Source organism: Peromyscus eremicus, chromosome 1 (assembly GCF_949786415.1).
Source record: "Peromyscus eremicus chromosome 1, PerEre_H2_v1, whole genome shotgun sequence".
In the NCBI taxonomy this organism is placed as follows: domain Eukaryota; kingdom Metazoa; phylum Chordata; class Mammalia; order Rodentia; family Cricetidae; genus Peromyscus; species Peromyscus eremicus.
The window spans coordinates 168,573,056-168,589,841 of NC_081416.1; the positions used below are offsets into that span (position 1 = coordinate 168,573,056).

The 16,786-nt window shown below is 44.6% G+C and overlaps 1 pseudogene; it reads left to right on the forward strand.

Moving 5' to 3' along the window:
* Nucleotides 1-12,670: 12,670 nt before the first annotated feature.
* On the forward strand, nucleotides 12,671-16,340 carry LOC131895536 (carcinoembryonic antigen-related cell adhesion molecule 1-like; annotated as a pseudogene).
* Nucleotides 16,341-16,786: the final 446 nt, after the last annotated feature.

Here is a 16,786-nt window from a genome sequence, read left to right on the forward strand (position 1 = left end):
ACTGTCTCCTGCATGCAGAGGGCCTAGGGAGCTGCTGTAAACAGTCAACTGGGCCAAGCCTGTTGGGAGCAGATTGGGATTGTGAGGGTCTGAATCTGGCCCCACAAAGGCCCTTGAAATCCACTCATGTCTTCTGCTTAGGTTTTGCTATTGTCAGGTGAAATGCCCATCTTCTTAAAAATCTCTCTCTATCTTTTGTTATTCTCGTCTTTAGTTTCTGTTGAAATAGTTAGTCACCTTGGCTCTGCTAAGTAGAGACAATCCACCCTGACTTCCTGTGGCAGAGTCTTTGTCACCACCCCAGCTCCGAGGCTAGTGCTGTGAGGTTTGTGTTTAACTGAGCTCTTCTCCTCTTTTCCAAACTTCCCTTGAGACTCAAAGATAGAAAGTGTGTTTGCTTCCTGACTTCTGTTGGCATCTGACAAGATGCTGTTTGCACTAGAGATATGTGATAAATGATGGTGAAATTGAAAACTGGGGACTGGAGAGATGGCTTTGTGGTTAAGAGCACTTGCTGCTCTTGCAGAGGATCTGGACTTGGTTCCCAGCACCCACATGGTCACTCACAACTGTCCTAGGATCTGACATCCTCTTCTGGTATCCAAGTACACCAGGAATGCACACAGTGCACATACACATATAGAAGAAAAATATTCATAAGAATAAAGTAAAAGTAAATCTTAAAACATACTAAATTAAAAACTTTTTATGATCTTCCCACATAGATTTCATTCATTTCTTCACTTACTCTCTTAGTAAACATTAGTTTCCTGAATGTTCCCAGACAGTAGGCTCTGTATTAGGCACCAAATACACTGACAGAATGAAATGTGGTAGTTCCTGAGGAGCTCACAGCTTAGTGAGGAAGACAGCCAAATAAACAGGTGGTTACAGATGAAAGAATAGAGGGAGTTAGGGATACAGGGGAGGGGTTCCTGACTCAAACTGCAGTGGTGGTACTGAGGGAGGTAGAGAATTTTAAAGTGTAGCCCTGGCTGGCCAGGAACTCTCTATGTAGACCAGGCTGGCCTTTGAACTCACAGAGATCCCTCTGTCTCTGCCTCTGCCTCCTGAGGGCTGGGATTAAAGACATGCACCACCACGCTGAGCCTGCTTTGCTGTTTTTAAAGAGGCGAATTCTCAGGGGGAATGAAAGCTGAGGACAGGGCCTTCTAGGACAACCTGTGTGGTCCATGATGTAAGGCAGCACTGGGCCTGGGAGATGCAAGTTGCTCTGTAAACTGTAACAGAGAACAGAGGGACAGGGAGAGAGGGACAGGGGACAGAAGGGAGCAGGGCAGACAATGTGAGACTGGAATGATGGGTTGAGAAGTTTGGATTTGTTGCTGGAGAGATGGCTCAGTGATGAAGAACACTGGCTGCTCTTCCAAGGACCTGGGATCCATTCCAGCACTGGGGTGATGGATCAAAGCCACCTGTAACTCCAGTTCCAGGGGATCCAATGCCTTCTTCTGGTTTCCCCAGCACCAAGTGTGCATGCAGTGCACAGATATACATGCAGACAGGATACCCATACCACTATAATAAATAATAAACAAAAAAGTTTATGGTTTTATCTTCAAGGTCATGTAACACATTGAATATATAATAAAAATACTTTAAAAGAAGGCATGCAACAACTAGAGAGAATTTTTGTGTAGTCAATACTGATTCCCTTCAGCCAGAAAACCTGACTTTATCCTGTTTTGTTGTTGTTCCCTGGACTTGTGAGGAGGAGTGACAGCATGCAGACACTGAGAGACACTTGCTTCATGAACTGGAAACACAAAGCTTTAGCCTGCAGAGTGTTTCATGGAATGCTCTGTGGAGGTGGATATGGTGTTCACATTCCCATCAGAGGCCTCCTCATCTGCAGCCTGCCTGGGGCCAGGCAAAGCTAAGGAAAACCTCACAAGCAACTGGAGGTGGGAGAAGTTCACAGAGTGGGAACTTCTCAGAATACTTATCACTTCAATGGAACAGCTTCCCAGAGGCTTTGGCCACAGGTTGCAGAAGGGAGCAGGATTCCCTTTGTCACCTACCACTGTAGGAATGACTGGCTGGCATTCCTCCTCCCGCACTCCAAACTACACTTAAAGAGATAATTCAACCTTTTCTGTTTTTTTTTTTTTTTTTTTTTTTTTGGTTTTTCAAGACAGGGTTTCTCTGTGTAGCTTTGCGCCTTTCCTGGGACTCACTTGGTAGCCCAGGCTGGCCTCGAACTCACAGAGATCCGCCTGGCTCTGCCTCCCGAGTGCTGGGATTAAAGGTGTGCGCCACCACCGCCTGGCTTCCTTTTCTGTATTTTAAGAAACATTTCTCTCTTCATTGGAGATGCCATCTTCGACTCTAGCCAGGGATCAGATCCTTTGGTATATGTCATGGCGCACAGTGCAGTGTTGTGTGGAATCCCGAGTGTGTGAATGAGTGGGTCTCTGTGCTTTTATCTATTTCGTGTGTCTTTTCTTAGGCTCTTTTCCTTCTTGTATTTGTATTTTGCTTTGGGCCACCAGGTCACAAATAGTGACCCAGAGATTTCTTAATTATGAAAGCTTGGCCTTAGTTAGGCATGTCCCACTAACTAGCTCTTATACCTTAAATTAACCCATTATTTTAATCTACATTCTGCCACGTGGCTAGTTACCTCATCACTCAGTACTGCCCATGCTGCTTCCTCTGTGTCTAGCTATCAACTGTACCTTCTTCCCAGAGTCCTCTCTCTGCCTAGAAGTTCTGCCAATAACTTCTGCCTAGTTATTATTGGCCATTCAACTTTTTATTACACCAACCACAGCAATACATTTTCACACAGTGTACAATATTCCACAACACCTTCTGATTGTTTAATTTGTCCTATTTTGATGTGTCAGTTTTGTTTTATCCCATATTTTATTTATTATTATTCCTTAGAAGCCTGTTTGTTTTCTAATGAGAGGCATAAAGGGAGTGTGGATCTGGAGGTGTGGTGATAGGGAGAAACTTGGAGGAGTAGAAGAGAGGAAACCTTAATCAGGATATATTATGTGAGGCAAAATAAAAATCTATCTTCAGAAAAAAGGAAAAAGCATGCATCCCCTATGATGTTGTCATTGTTATTCCTCTGTGGCCTCCTGGAATGCTATCCTTTTGTTTCTTTTAGATTTATTGATTCTGTTTTCTGTGTATGGGTGTTCAGTCAGAATGTAGGTATGTGCACACCTTTCAGTGTCTGGTGCCCATGGAGGCCATTTGAGGGTGTCAGATCAGTTATGGATGCTTGTGAATCTTCATGTGGGTGCTGGGAACTAAACCCAGGTCATGAACAGCCAGTGATTATACCCACTGAGCCACCTCTCCAACACAAGTACTGCCTTTTTCATAGAGTCCTTTGAAAAACGATAGTTTTTCCTGCTGTAAACAGATCAGATTTGGCACCTGATGGTGCTCAATGCTAGCTGCTGTGTATTATCTATGGGTATTGTTCTTATCTGCATTAGATGGAGGGAATTGCATATGGTTTAGCTATGAGCATCATGTACCTTCTAAATGAGGGTCATGCAAGTGTTGAATGAATTGTTTTGCTGAACTACATTACTAACTTAGTGAAATGGTTATCTGAAGTACCAGTGTGACTGGGTATAAAATGGAGTGTCTAAATGTTTAGTGACACATTATTCTGGGTGTTTCTGTGAGGGGAGTTTTGGATGAAATTAACATTTAAATGGGTCCACTGAGTAAAGGCATTTGCTCTTCCTAATGTGGGTGGGCCTTATGTAATCTGTCAGGTACCCCAGTAGAACAAGAGGGCTGAGCCTTCCCTGCCTGAGAGACCTGCTCCTGTTGGTCTGCCTCTGAACTGAGATGATAATGCACGTTTTCCTACTTCCAGACTCAGTCAGAAATGTCATCTGTTCCTGATCTTGAGCCTGCTTGCATCTGGGCAGAAAATATTGGGTCTCCATCGTATATTCAGCATGCAGACTCACTTTGATCCATGATCCTTTTCATCAAGTTTCTATGGAGAGCCTGTTGATAACACTTAGCCTTCGAAATTTATAAATATTTCAGGGAAAGAGGAAGAATTTTATCTACCATTCCTGGGCCTGCATTGATAGAAGGCAGCTTTGAAAATGATGCAAATCTTGGATGCAGTCATCTGCTGGAATCCTCATCAGCTGACCTTTCCCTCCTTCCCACATAGGACTTAGGTGGTAATCTGGGCCTGCCACTGTAATATCTGCTTGAGGCATGCCTTGCTCCTCACTGAAGGCCTGTTCTCCTCATCTCTGAGTGCTTTTCCCTGCCTCATTTAGTGAGGCAGACTGGCCAGCTTGGTTATTATGGGATGGTAGTTAGACTATCCAGGTGATTCATGTGGTGTTACAAAGCACTTTACTCTCAGGATCACTTGATCATGAATTGATCATTTCAGGCCAGGCAGGGTGAACTTTGAGTAATTGTACCATGTGCCTGTGGTGGAGCCTTCCTCCAGGAGCCTCAGGGTCAGCACCCTGTGTGCTCACAGCTATGACACATCGTTTCTTCTCCCACCTGTGAGGCACAACCTCCCCTACACAGTACCAGAGAAACACAGCCACAGCAGCAGCCCTGGAGAGACTAGGGCCCAGATGAGAAGAGAGGCAGAAGGTCTACAATCCCAGCCTCCAGAGGCTGAGGCAGGAGGATCTGGACTTCCAGGGTAGCCTGTAGGTGAGATGCTCTTTCAAAACCCAAAACTAAACCAATCATTGCAACAAACAAACAAACAAAAAAAAAACAGAGCAAAAGTTTCTCCACTCCCTGTTAAAACCACACAAGTGAAAAGAAGGGTGAGAGAGACAACTGCTTACACATCTCTGTTGCAATTTTATACGTTAGCAGCTATTTACATGGTTTTGCAAGATCCAGTCCTGGAAAATGTGGTTTGTTTACATGTGAGATGAATCAATAATATTAATGTATGTGCAGTTTTGAGGACTGAACCTAGGGTTTCACGAATGCAAGCTCTCTACCGACTGAGAGTCATCAGCCCCAGATGCCTGTGTCTTGATTTTTTTGACTGTATTTTCTTACATTTTCACAATTTCAGGTCTCACATTAAAGTCTGTGCTTCATTTTGAATTGGTTCAAATTGAATTGGCAGTTTCAGAGATCTGGATGTAGTTTCTTTCTTGTCCATGACTATCTGGTGACTGTCCAGAGCACCATTGGTGGAAGAGGTTTGTCTCCCAATGTATGTTTGTTGTAACTGTTAGGGGTTTGAGACAGGGTGTCTATGTAATGTAGCTCTGGCTGGCCTGGAACTTGCTGTGTAGACGAATCTGATCTTGAACTCACAGAGAATCCACCTGTCTCTGCCCCTTGAGTTCTAAGATTAAAGGTGTGAGCCAGCTTCCATGCCCTGTCTAATGCATGTTTCTGACACCTTTGTCATAAACGAGGTAGCTGGAGCTGTGTCCATTCATTTCTGGATCTTCTGATGTACTTCTGTGCTTTGCATTTCTGTTTTTGTGCCAATGCCATGTTCTTTTTGTTACTCTGGCTCTGCTGCATAGTTTGAGATCAAGTCATGTGATGCCTAAGGTCTTAGGATTACTTTGGCTATTTGGGATGTCTTGATGAGGTTTGAGACAGCTGTTGTTGGTCACTCCCTTCCCAGCCTGAAAGAGAGCTGCCATCATGGCCTGTTACGTTTACACACTTAGGCCTGGTGCTGGGGAGATAGGGACAAATCAAATAGAGTCTCTATAGGGCTCACCAGATGGCTGAGTGGGTAAAGTTGCCTGCCCTGCAAGCCTGTTGGCCTCATTGTGATGTCCAGGATCTATGTAAAGGTCAAAGGACAGAACCAAAGTTGTTCTCTGACCTTCACAAGTGCTCTGTGGCATGGACCCTTCCCACTTCGATAAAGTTAAAAATGTAGTGTCTACAAGTTTTTAGTCTAACAAAGGAAATATGTAACCAATAAATGAGTTGAGGTTTTCAAAACATGTGGCACTGTTCTGGATAGAGATGTAGGTAGCACTGGTGATAGGAATCGTTTATTATCCACCAACTATCTTCTAAGTACAATGATTAACTTCTTGACTTTTGACTCCAGTCTCCTTAAGTAGGAACTGCTATGGTTCCTGCTTCATATCAGAATCCGAGGAGCAGAGATGTATAGAACTTGCTTGAGGTCTGCCAGCAGTTGGGTCTCAGGAGCAGGATTCCAGCAAAGGGGATTGGGTCTGTGACCCATGCAGGTCACCAATGTGGCTCTAAGTAAGTCATGGGAAGGGTGGAGTGGTGCCATTTCTGCCCCTGCCTGTCTGCACTTTGTCCTGGGATGCTCTGTGTAAAGGCCCTGGCCAGAGAAGACTTCAGTGATATCTTCTGCCCCATCTGTCCCAGATCACTCCCTGTCCTGAAGACTTGTATAGCTTACTTATTACTTTCATTGGGATGTCTGACTGCGTTGTCAGCTTGTAGAGAGCAGGGACTTACAACTGTCTGGAAAAGTCAAGTAGTTCTGAATGACGTTACATTTACTCATCTCTCCTTCAACAGTCATTGTTTCAGGACAAGCTTGTTTCTTCATTTGTGCTTTCTCTTCCTGTTCCCCTACCACATCTGGATTTTTAAAAACAGAGTTTATCTATTAATACGCACATGGGTGTTTTGCTTGCACACACTTCTGTGTACCCTGTGTGTGCTCAGTGCCTACGGAGTTCAGGAGAGGGCATCAGATCCCTCAGAACTGGAGGTACAGATGATTTTGAGCCTCCATGTGGTGTTGGGAAATTAACACAGGTCCTCTGCGAGAGCAGCCAGTGCTCTTAACCTCTGAGCCATCACTTTCTACTTCCCCTCGCTTTCTTGTTGAGACAGGATCTCATTAGCTAGCTGGGACCTCACTCCATAGACCAGGCTGGACTTGAACTCAGAGAGACCTCCTACCTTCCCTCCATCTCTTCCTTCCTTCCTTCCCTCCCTTCATCCTTCCTTTTCTCCATCCTATTCTTTTTTCATTCCTTCTTTTGTCCTTCCTTCCTTTTCTCTTTCCTTCTTTCCATCTTCCCTCATTCCCTCCTTCCTCCCTCTCTCCCTTTTCCCTCCCTCACTCTCTTTCTCTTTATTCGGCTCCTTTTCTGGTGACCACTAGCTATTCAATGTCCCAGCATACCTTTTTTTGGGTGAGAGAGATAAGGACCTTGATCTTTCCCATCCAGAGTCCAGGGTGGTTATACAGGGACACAGAAACCCAGGTGGTCTACCTTCCCAGGCCTCAGAGCTCCCTCCAGACTCAGTCTCCCTCTCTGACCTACCTACCGCTGTCTAGGTTCTCAGGAGAACCACCTTTGTCCCCCACACAGCTGCTTCTGGAAGATTTGAAGGAGCCTCAACTTCTGTGTGGTTGATCTGGTCACAAATGTTCATGCCGGGGTTTCATTTTCTTGAGAACAGAAGTATTTCTGAGCCTGTGTATTGGTGAAATTATTATGGCTACTCCACGTAGTTAAAAGGAGATTTATTTAATGGTGTAACTTACAAATTAAGGGATATGTAGTTGTGGGGTCTGGGGAAGGTGTATCACAGTCCAGCGGTGTTCTCTGGAGCTCTGCTTGGTTCATCTCCACTAAGTCTCAATGGGGGTTAGAACTTCCAGATCAAAGCTGGAATGGCTACCCACTACACCTGTGTCCTCCTGAGAATGGTGTCTAGCATCTCCAGGCTCTGACTTACCCAGAGAACCTCTCTGCCCTGGCCTTGCAGTGCTGAGAACCCTCCTGTCCCCAGCCCCTCCCTCCTCTGTTAGGAACCCTATGGTGTCCCTTCACTGTTATTTCCCAAAATCTCAATGTTTATCCAGATGTGGAGTGGGACAGGCTCTGGGTCACTGGGACAAGAGACTTTAATCCCCCTCATTTAGCACACAGACAGATAGAAGTGGCTGCCCTGGGACTTGGGTTAGGGACCTCTGCAGGGGAGACAGGGATGTAAGATGACAGGGAGGGAGGTTTTTAGTTACTTGCTTTAGATTAACCTTGAAAACACAACAAGAGACTCAATAAAGCTTGTCACTGAATGGATTACATAACAGTTGACAAGTTAGTAGCTTTTTTAGGATTAGGATTTTACAACTTTTATCCCTTTTAAGTTTGAGCCTTAAAGATTTGAGTTGAAAATTGAAGGTAAATATTAGTCCTTAGTAAGTGGATCTCTGAAATATCAGTACCAGGTTTGGAGTGGAGTCTTTTGGCTTCCTGGCAAGACGTTGAAGCATTTAATTTCCAGCCCATGTCTGTGGGAACCAGCAAAACTCAATCCTCACTGAGCTTCTTGCTCCATCCCTAATGGACTCCTGCTTCTCTGAGTTCTCCTGGCTGATAAGATGGAGCTTGAAATGTGAGCAGGAGGTTCTCCCAGCCTTGGAAGGCCTCATGTTATGTGAGGGACTTAACAGGGGAGGCAGATACTTAAAGTCAAGATTTCTTTCTGTGACTTACACAAGCCTTCCTGTCCTCTCCATTTTCTTTTTATGACCTCCATGACCTAGAAGGAACACCTGGGGCTTCCAACTGTGCTCACATGCTTTTTGTCCAAACTGGGGGAGAGAATTCCCCACAGATGGGGACCAGCAGCCCAGATCTCTGCTCCCAGCTAGCTCTGCTCCTGTCTCACTGGTGGCTGGCTCAGCTCTGACTCTGTAGGATGGGAAGAGTGGGTGGAGAAGGTGCCTGGGAGCCCTGTTCTGAGTCAGGGTGAACAATGTCACTGACCATTAATGATGCTCTTTCATTTATTCCTCCCAAAGTTCAGAAAACAAATGTTCGCTGAGTGCGGTGGTCTACGCCTTTAAAGCAAGCATTGAAGAGGGAGAGACATGTAGCTAGTGTGAGTTTGAGGCCAGCCTGGTCTGCATAGCAAGTTGCAAGTATGCTAGAACTATACAGTGATACCTTGCCTCCAAAAAAATTTAATACTGAGAGTTAGAGTGGCAGGCTGTGGTCAGCACTGTGATTATATCTTTCTTCTCTGTGGAATTTAATCCATACCCATGGGGCAGAAAATAAAACTTTTCTTCAAACAGAGATTCTTCCGTTTGGAATTTCTCACAGTCCTGAGGTCTGGCTTTAACACTTTTAACATTGGCTGGGCCATCTTAACCCCAACAAATTATTAAATGAAAAAAAAAAAAAACCAGAAGGTTATAAAGTAGGGACCTTACTGAAAGTGTGAACAAGAATTTGAACAAAAATCAATGGGAAACCCACCCCCATGAGATATCTGGACATGGGTGTTGAAGAGTCTCCCAGTGTGTTTTCTAGACAAATAACCTAATTCAGGGGTCACTGTCGGTGAACTGTTTAGGAGGAAGATTTGGCTTTCTCTAAGACCATGTCTTGAACACATGCATAAGATCTTTCAGAGGTCCCCTTCATTCTGTGAGCCCTGTGACCTGGCTGGGATGTCTGAGAGTGAAGGACTCTTAGCTGGTTCCCTCCATTGTTTATACATAGAACCAGTGACTCTGCCTTTCATCCAAGCCACCAGCACCACATTCAATGACCTGGACTCTGTGTTCTTGACCTGCTTCTCAGAAGACATTGGAGTCTACATCCAGTGGCTCTTCAAAGGCCAGAGTCTGAGACTCATGAACAGGTTGCTGTCCCAGAACAACAACACCCTCTGCATAGATGCTGTCAGAAGGGAGGATTCTGGGGACTATCAGTGTGAGGTATCCAATCCAGTCAGTTCCAAGAGGAGTGACCCCAACCAGCTGCACATAATCCATGAGTGACCTCTCCTCACTTCGTACAAAATAGTGTTGGCGGCAGGGATAGTTTCTTGATCAACCGTGTGTAAAATGAATAAAAGTCACAAGAAGAAAAATATGGTTCAAGATACAAATACAGCCACCTTGGTGATAAAAGCATGTTAATCTCCTCATAAAACACCAAGGAAACTGAGCATAGTGCTGCATGCCTTTAACCCCAGCACAGCAGAGGAAGAGACAGGTGGGTCCCTATGAGGCCCCAACAACCCTAGTCTTTGTTTATTAGCACTGGCAACTGATTCCTAAAGACATTCACACCTCTGTCAGGGTAATTCTCCAAGAAACCCTCAAATTGAGGTGAGTAAACAACAGCATCATTACATAGGACCCTGAGAAATCTGCAAATAAACCCCAGGCTCTGGGACACTGATTTGCTCACAGGTAACTGAGCCTGCTCCAGGCAGTGGGGTTTAAACCAAAATCAAACTAGTCCTCCTCACAAAACCCTAGTACTACTGGGCAGGAAGACAGAGCAGCAAGAACATCTAGAAGGTGGGCCCAGGGTTTGACAAGTACTTCAGAAGAAACAGAGCATGGAAAGGTCAGAAAATGAAGGCACTGAGTCTTTAGAGGAGGAGGTCAGACAAGACATGCTACACTCACCAAAGATTCTGAGTGTGAGCAGGGATCTGAGGGCCATGAGTGGTGAGCTGTGTAGACACCAAGAAGACAGTCTCATACATTCTAAGATTTATGAGTACTGCTAAATGGGGGTGATGCTGCTCAGCTTGCCCCAACAAGATTCACTAACCAAGGCTAAGAGTTGAACACACTCAGGTTTCAAATTTCTACCAAATGCAATGGTCCTAATATTGATAGACGTTTCTCTTTTCTCTCTTAGCCTGACTTGTAAACTACTGGACCTATTCCACTACTGACCAATTCACTGTGCAGGCAGTCCCTCCTCTTGTTGCTGAAGTGGACGATGTCTTTTTACTTGTCCACAATCTGCCAGTGACAGTCCCATAATTTCATTGGTACAAGGGGAAAAGTGTTGATCAGAGGAATGAAATTGCACAATTGGTAATATCCAGAGGTAAAATAGAACAAGAGCCTGTATACAGCTGCAGAGAGACCATATACCCCAATGGATCCTTGTTCTTCCAGAATGTCACTCAGAAAGATGCAGGAGTCTATTTGCTACGTGTGAGTATGGAAAACTTTGATGAAAAAAAATATATGCAGTTTCATGTACACTGTTAGTAATTGTCTGGAACTTCTGGTGGCCGAAGCCATGCTGTCACCCCCTGGGAAAGGCACATAAATGTTTTGCAAATGGAGCTCTTTAGAAGGCAAGGCCCTTTGGAGAATCCCATCCATTTGAAAAGACCTATGGAAACAATACTGTAGACCTCTGTTCTGATCCCAGGCAGCTCATTGGCTTCAGGCCTCTCTAACTTTGGCAATGCTCATTGTTATGATATATATATTGTTTTGTTAGTTGTGATTTTGCCTGTGATTTCTGGGAACAAAAGCTCTGATCTGTTACATAAACATTGTCTCTGGTGGTCTCTGGATGCCTTTCGAGTCATCCTGAGTGAGCAGGAGGAACTCAGTAAGGTTAATGATTATTGCTTATTCAACTCCAGAAAGAGATAAATGAACTTCAAAGAACTTAAGAACTTGAAAACCGGTTTCTTAAAGGTTATCTTAAAAAATTTTAGGAACATATGAGGAAAAGATACAGGACATGAAAGATCAGACATTCCTCTGGCACCAGTACATGAACACTCAGATGCTTTCCAATGTCAAAATATCAATAAAGGAATCTAAAACTCCCAGTTCCCTTAAAAAAAAAGTACATGCAGAAGTTGCGAGGAAGAATAGATATTTATTCCCATCAGTTAATGAGTTAGGTATTAATCATTACTATTTTGAAAACTTATAAAGAATAGAATTACAACTGTAGTTCACATCAAAGTTACATACAGATTACATAGATATTGGCAAACACCTGATCATGATATCCTAGGCATAACAATACACTCAGCTGATTACAAAAATATGAAAGTATCATATTGTTAAGAACTAATCACAGGGCTTAAATCTCTTACTTGTACAAGTGTGTTTGTTGCTGGCTAGGGCACACTATGAAGAAGATATAACCATTTGGCTTGCACTATAATGATAGGGGGTAAAAGTCAGTGACATCAAGGGAGTGGGATGAATAAGAGAAACTAAAATGAATAAATGTTAGTGACTCTTGGGAAATGATTACAGAGAAATGATTAGGAATTGCTCATGCTTGAATGCATTAGAACTTGTGTAATAAAGATGGTGTGAGCTTGTCCTGACCATCACTTTGAAAGGCAACTGGTGGTCTCACTCTTCATTCTTAACCCACTCCACACTTCCATCTTGTGGCACAGAACCTGCAGGAAATTGATTCCAGCTCTCTGGGATGTGGGTGGAGCTAATACTACTTCTCACATAGGCTTGTCAATCCTCGATGACTCTGTGTTATGGTCCCCACATTGTGGTTCAAATATTCATTCAGTAAAGGACACACATTAAAGTGTGAAAAAACAGCAATAAATCAGGATGCCTCACTTGAATCTACCTTCAGAGGAGAGAGGTTGGGGTAACTGAGTCCAGGTACATCAGACTCTGCCCAGGGTCTTAGATACTCATCATGAACATGACCTTGAGAAAGACCCTTCAGGACTCAGGCATGGCCTGGTTGAGGAAACGATGAGAGTCTCACAGAGAGATGAGCACCCCAAGATTTGCTCAAGAACTCCATGCCAGACTGGACCAGGAATCCATGAGAAGCTTGTAGAGTGGGTTTGAATTTGATCTCCTGTTGGAGCTCACAAGGGACAATGATGGATTTTAGGCTGGGAGGCTGCTGATAGTCAGCCTCTGAGAGCCATGTCTGAGGTAGGTCACCTAGATATCTCCTCCTGAGACTCAGTGTTCTCAGCTTATTGGAGAAGTATGAAGGGCAATAAGCCAGCTAACCTATGGTTCTGAGACCTCCTAAAAAGGTCAAGGGCCCTAAAGAGAAAGCAGGTTGGGGGGCAGGGTGGAAGTATACAAAAAGCAGCTCCTTGCCTTCTGGGGATTCAGCCCAGGGATTATTTCCTGCAGGAAAATACTAATAAAAACTGCTTGGTGGAAAGTCAGGTCATTGTTCACATTTCAGGTTAACTTCTATGCATGGCAATGATCATTTATTATGTGTCCTATTACAGGGAAACTGAGACAGGAAACAGAGTCACCAAGTCAGGGTCACATAGGCCATGGGTGGCACAAGCTATCTGTCCACAGTCACATCTACAGCCTCCCTACCACTGATGCATTACTAGGTGACCTTCCGTATTTTAGAACATTTTGTAGACTCAGGCTTCTTTGAGGGATCCCTGATTCATGTCAATCAACATCAAATATCTGACAAGAATGGCCCATCTGTGGCTGAGCTCTACTCAATGCCAGCCAGATCCTGTGTGATCTGTGGAGGATCTCTGACAGGTTGTAAGGTTTCTCAGGGAAGATCAATGAAAAGACTAATCATGAGACATCTATAGGACAGCCCTGAACAGCAAAGGCTTGGAGGGTGTTGGTCTACACTGTGTAGAGGAGGTCAGTGCAGCTGGAGAGACTCAAACCTTGTGTCTCAAGGCACTCAATGGGTCAGTGAGAACTAGGAGACAAATTGAGGTCTCTGACTCCAAGTCTGGAGTCTGTCCATCACCAAACACTGCAGCTCAGTTCACTCATGAGAAAGCCCTTGTTTCTATCATACACAGCATAGGAGGCCCTATTATCTCTGAGAACTCAGCCACTCCATCTGCCTATAATTTGCTTCCTACCTGATTCTTTAAGGATCTGATTTGGCAGGGAGTTAAAAGACTATCCCCGGTTGAAAGACGCCCTTGCAAGAATCAGAGGTACCACACAGGTCAATCTTCTGTCTGTGGTCAGCACAGCACTGCTACCCAAGCCCAAAATCACAAGCAAGAATTTCGATACCTAGGAGGGGTCTCCAGTAGAATTAATGTGTTAGTTTAAGACTCAGAATATAACCAACCTGTAGAGGATAAATGGCCAAAGCCTCTCAGAAGAGGACAGGCTGAAGCTGAGGGCCACAGGACTCTCACTTCACTCAGTGTTGTGAGGACTGACACAGGACCCTAAGAGTGTGAAAGACAGACTCCAGTGAGCACCTCTCGAACTGACCCATTCTCTATGAACATTACCTGTGAGTATTTTCTGTTTCATCCTGGCTACAACTGCTGAGATACAGAGGGCTAAAGCTACCATACTCGGTCCTCTTGGGGTCATGAAACAGACCCACCATGCAGATACCTAGGTAGGCCTGGGCATCCTGGCCCAGCCCAAGCACATGTAGCCACTCCCAGCATTGAGCTAGAATGGGCTTGAGGGACTTTCCTTGCCTAGAGAGGCTCAGGGTGATGGAGATAGGGGACATGTCAGACTCAGGCTCAGTGCACACAAGAGTGTGCAGTGCCGATGATTCGTGTGTCCTGGTGGAGATAGATAAGGGCTTGTTTATGCTGCATGAATGCTCTTCTACAAATCTGCATTCCAGCTTTGGGCCTTATCTGTTCAACTAAGGTTATTGCACAGCTCAAAGAGATACTATGGCCTTCTACAGACCAGGACTTCCCCTTCCCTCTGCTGACATCATGTGTGGCTTTGTTCTGTTTGCTCCAGATGGTCCACATGTCCTGATCCTATCCCCCTCAAATATTCATTTCCATTTAGGACAAACCTCACATCTCCTGCCACACAGATGCTAACCCACCTGCACAGTACTCTTGGTTTGTCAATGGAGAGCTCCGGTCATCCTCCGAAGAGCTCTTTATCCCAACATCAATACTAATAATAGTGGAACCTATACCTGTCTCAACTATAACTTTTTCCCTGGAGTTAATAGGACCACAGTCAAGAATATTACAGTCCTTAGTAAGTGGATCTCTGAAATATCAGCACCAGTTTTGGAGTGGAGTATTTTAGCTTCCTGAAAAAAGCAAAAGCATTTAATTTCCAGCCATGTCTATGGGAACAAGCAAAACTCAATCCTCCCCGAGCTTCCTGCTCCATCCCTATGATTAATGGTCTCTTGCTTCTCTGAGTTCTCCTGCCTAATAGAGATGGAGCTTGGAATGTGAGCAGGAGGTTCTACCAGCATTGGAAAGTCTCATGTAGTGTGAGAGACTTCCCAAGTGAGGGAGAGCCTTAAAGGCACGCTTTCTTTCTGTGACTAACACAAGCCTTTCTGTGCCCTTCCTGCATTTTCATTTTATAACCTCCATGACCTAAAAGAAACACCCAGGGGTTTCAACTCTGCTCACATGTTTTTTCTCCAAATTGGAGGAGAGAATTTCCCACAGATGGAGACCAGCAGTCCAGATCTCTGCTCCCAGCTAGCTCTGCTCCTGTCTCACTGGTGGCTGGCTCAACTCTGACTCTGTAGGATGGGAAAAGTGGGTGGAGAAGGTGCCTTGGAGCCCTGTTCTGAGTCAGGGTGAACCATGTCACTGACCAGTTGATGATGCTCTTTTGCTTATTCTTCCCAAGGTTCAAAAAACAAATGTGGGCTGAGTGTGGTGGTCCAAACCTTTAATGCCAGCACTGAGGAGGGAGAATCATGTAGACAGTGTGAGTTTGCCTGGTCTGCATAGCAAATTCTAAACTAGCCAAGACTGTACAGAGAGACCGTGTCTCAAAACAAAATGAATATTGAGGATTAGAGTGGGAGGCTGTGGTCAGCACTGCGATTATTCCCTTCTTCTCTGACGTATTTAATTCATACCCATGGGGCAGGAAATAAAATTTTTCTTCCAACAGAGATTCTTCAGTTTGGAATTTCTCTCAGTCCTGAAGTCTAGGCTTTAACACTTTTAACATTAGCTGGGCCATCTTAACCCCATCAAATGATTAAATGAAAAAAAAAACCCAGAAGGTTATAAAGAAGTGACTTTACTGTTCACACTCACAGAAAGTGTGAGCAAGAATTTGCACAAAAATCAATGGGAAACCCTTCCTCATTAGATATCTGGAGATGGGGGTTGAAGAGTCTCCCAGTGTGGTATCTGGACAAATACCCTGACCAGGGATCACTGAGGGTGAACTGGTTAGGAAGAAGATTCAGCTTCCTCTTTAAAGACCATGTCTTGAACACATGCATAAGATCTTTCAGAGGTCCCCTTCATTCTGTGGGCCCTGTGACCTGGCTGGGATGTCTGAGGGTGAAGGACTCTTAGCTGGTCCCCTCCATTGTTTATACATAGAACCAGTGACTCTGCCTTTCATCCAAGCCACCAGCACCACATTCAATGACCTGGACTCTGTGTTCTTGACCTGCTTCTCAGAAGACATTGGAGTCTACATCCAGTGGCTCTTCAAAGGCCAGAGTCTGAGACTCATGAACAGGATGAAGCTGTCCCAGAACGACAGCACTCTAAGCATAGACCCTGTCAGGAGAAAGGATTCTGGAGACTATCAGTGTGAGGTATCCAATCCAGTCAGTTCCAAGAGGAGTGACCCCAACCAGCTGCACATAATCCATAAGTGACCTCTCCTCACTTCTTACTCCGTAGTGTTGGGGATAGGGTCAGTTTCTTTATCAAGAGTGTGTAAAATGGGTAAAAGCCACAAGGAGTAAAACATGGCTCAAGATACAAATACAGCCAGGTTGGTGATGGATGCATATTAATCTCATCATAAAACACCATGGAAATGGAGCATGGTGCTGCATGCCTTTAACCCCAGCACACCAAAGGTAGAGACAGGTGGATCTCTATGAGTGCACAACCTCCTGAGTCTTTGTTTATTAGCACTGGCAACTGATTCTTAAAGACATTCACACCTCTGTCAGGGTAACTCTCCAAGAAACCCTCAAATTGGGGTGAGTAAACAACAGCATCATTACATAGGACCCTGAGAAATCTGCAAATAAACCCCAGGCTCTGGGACACTGATTTGCTCACAGGTATCTGAGCCTGTTTCAGGCAGTGGGGT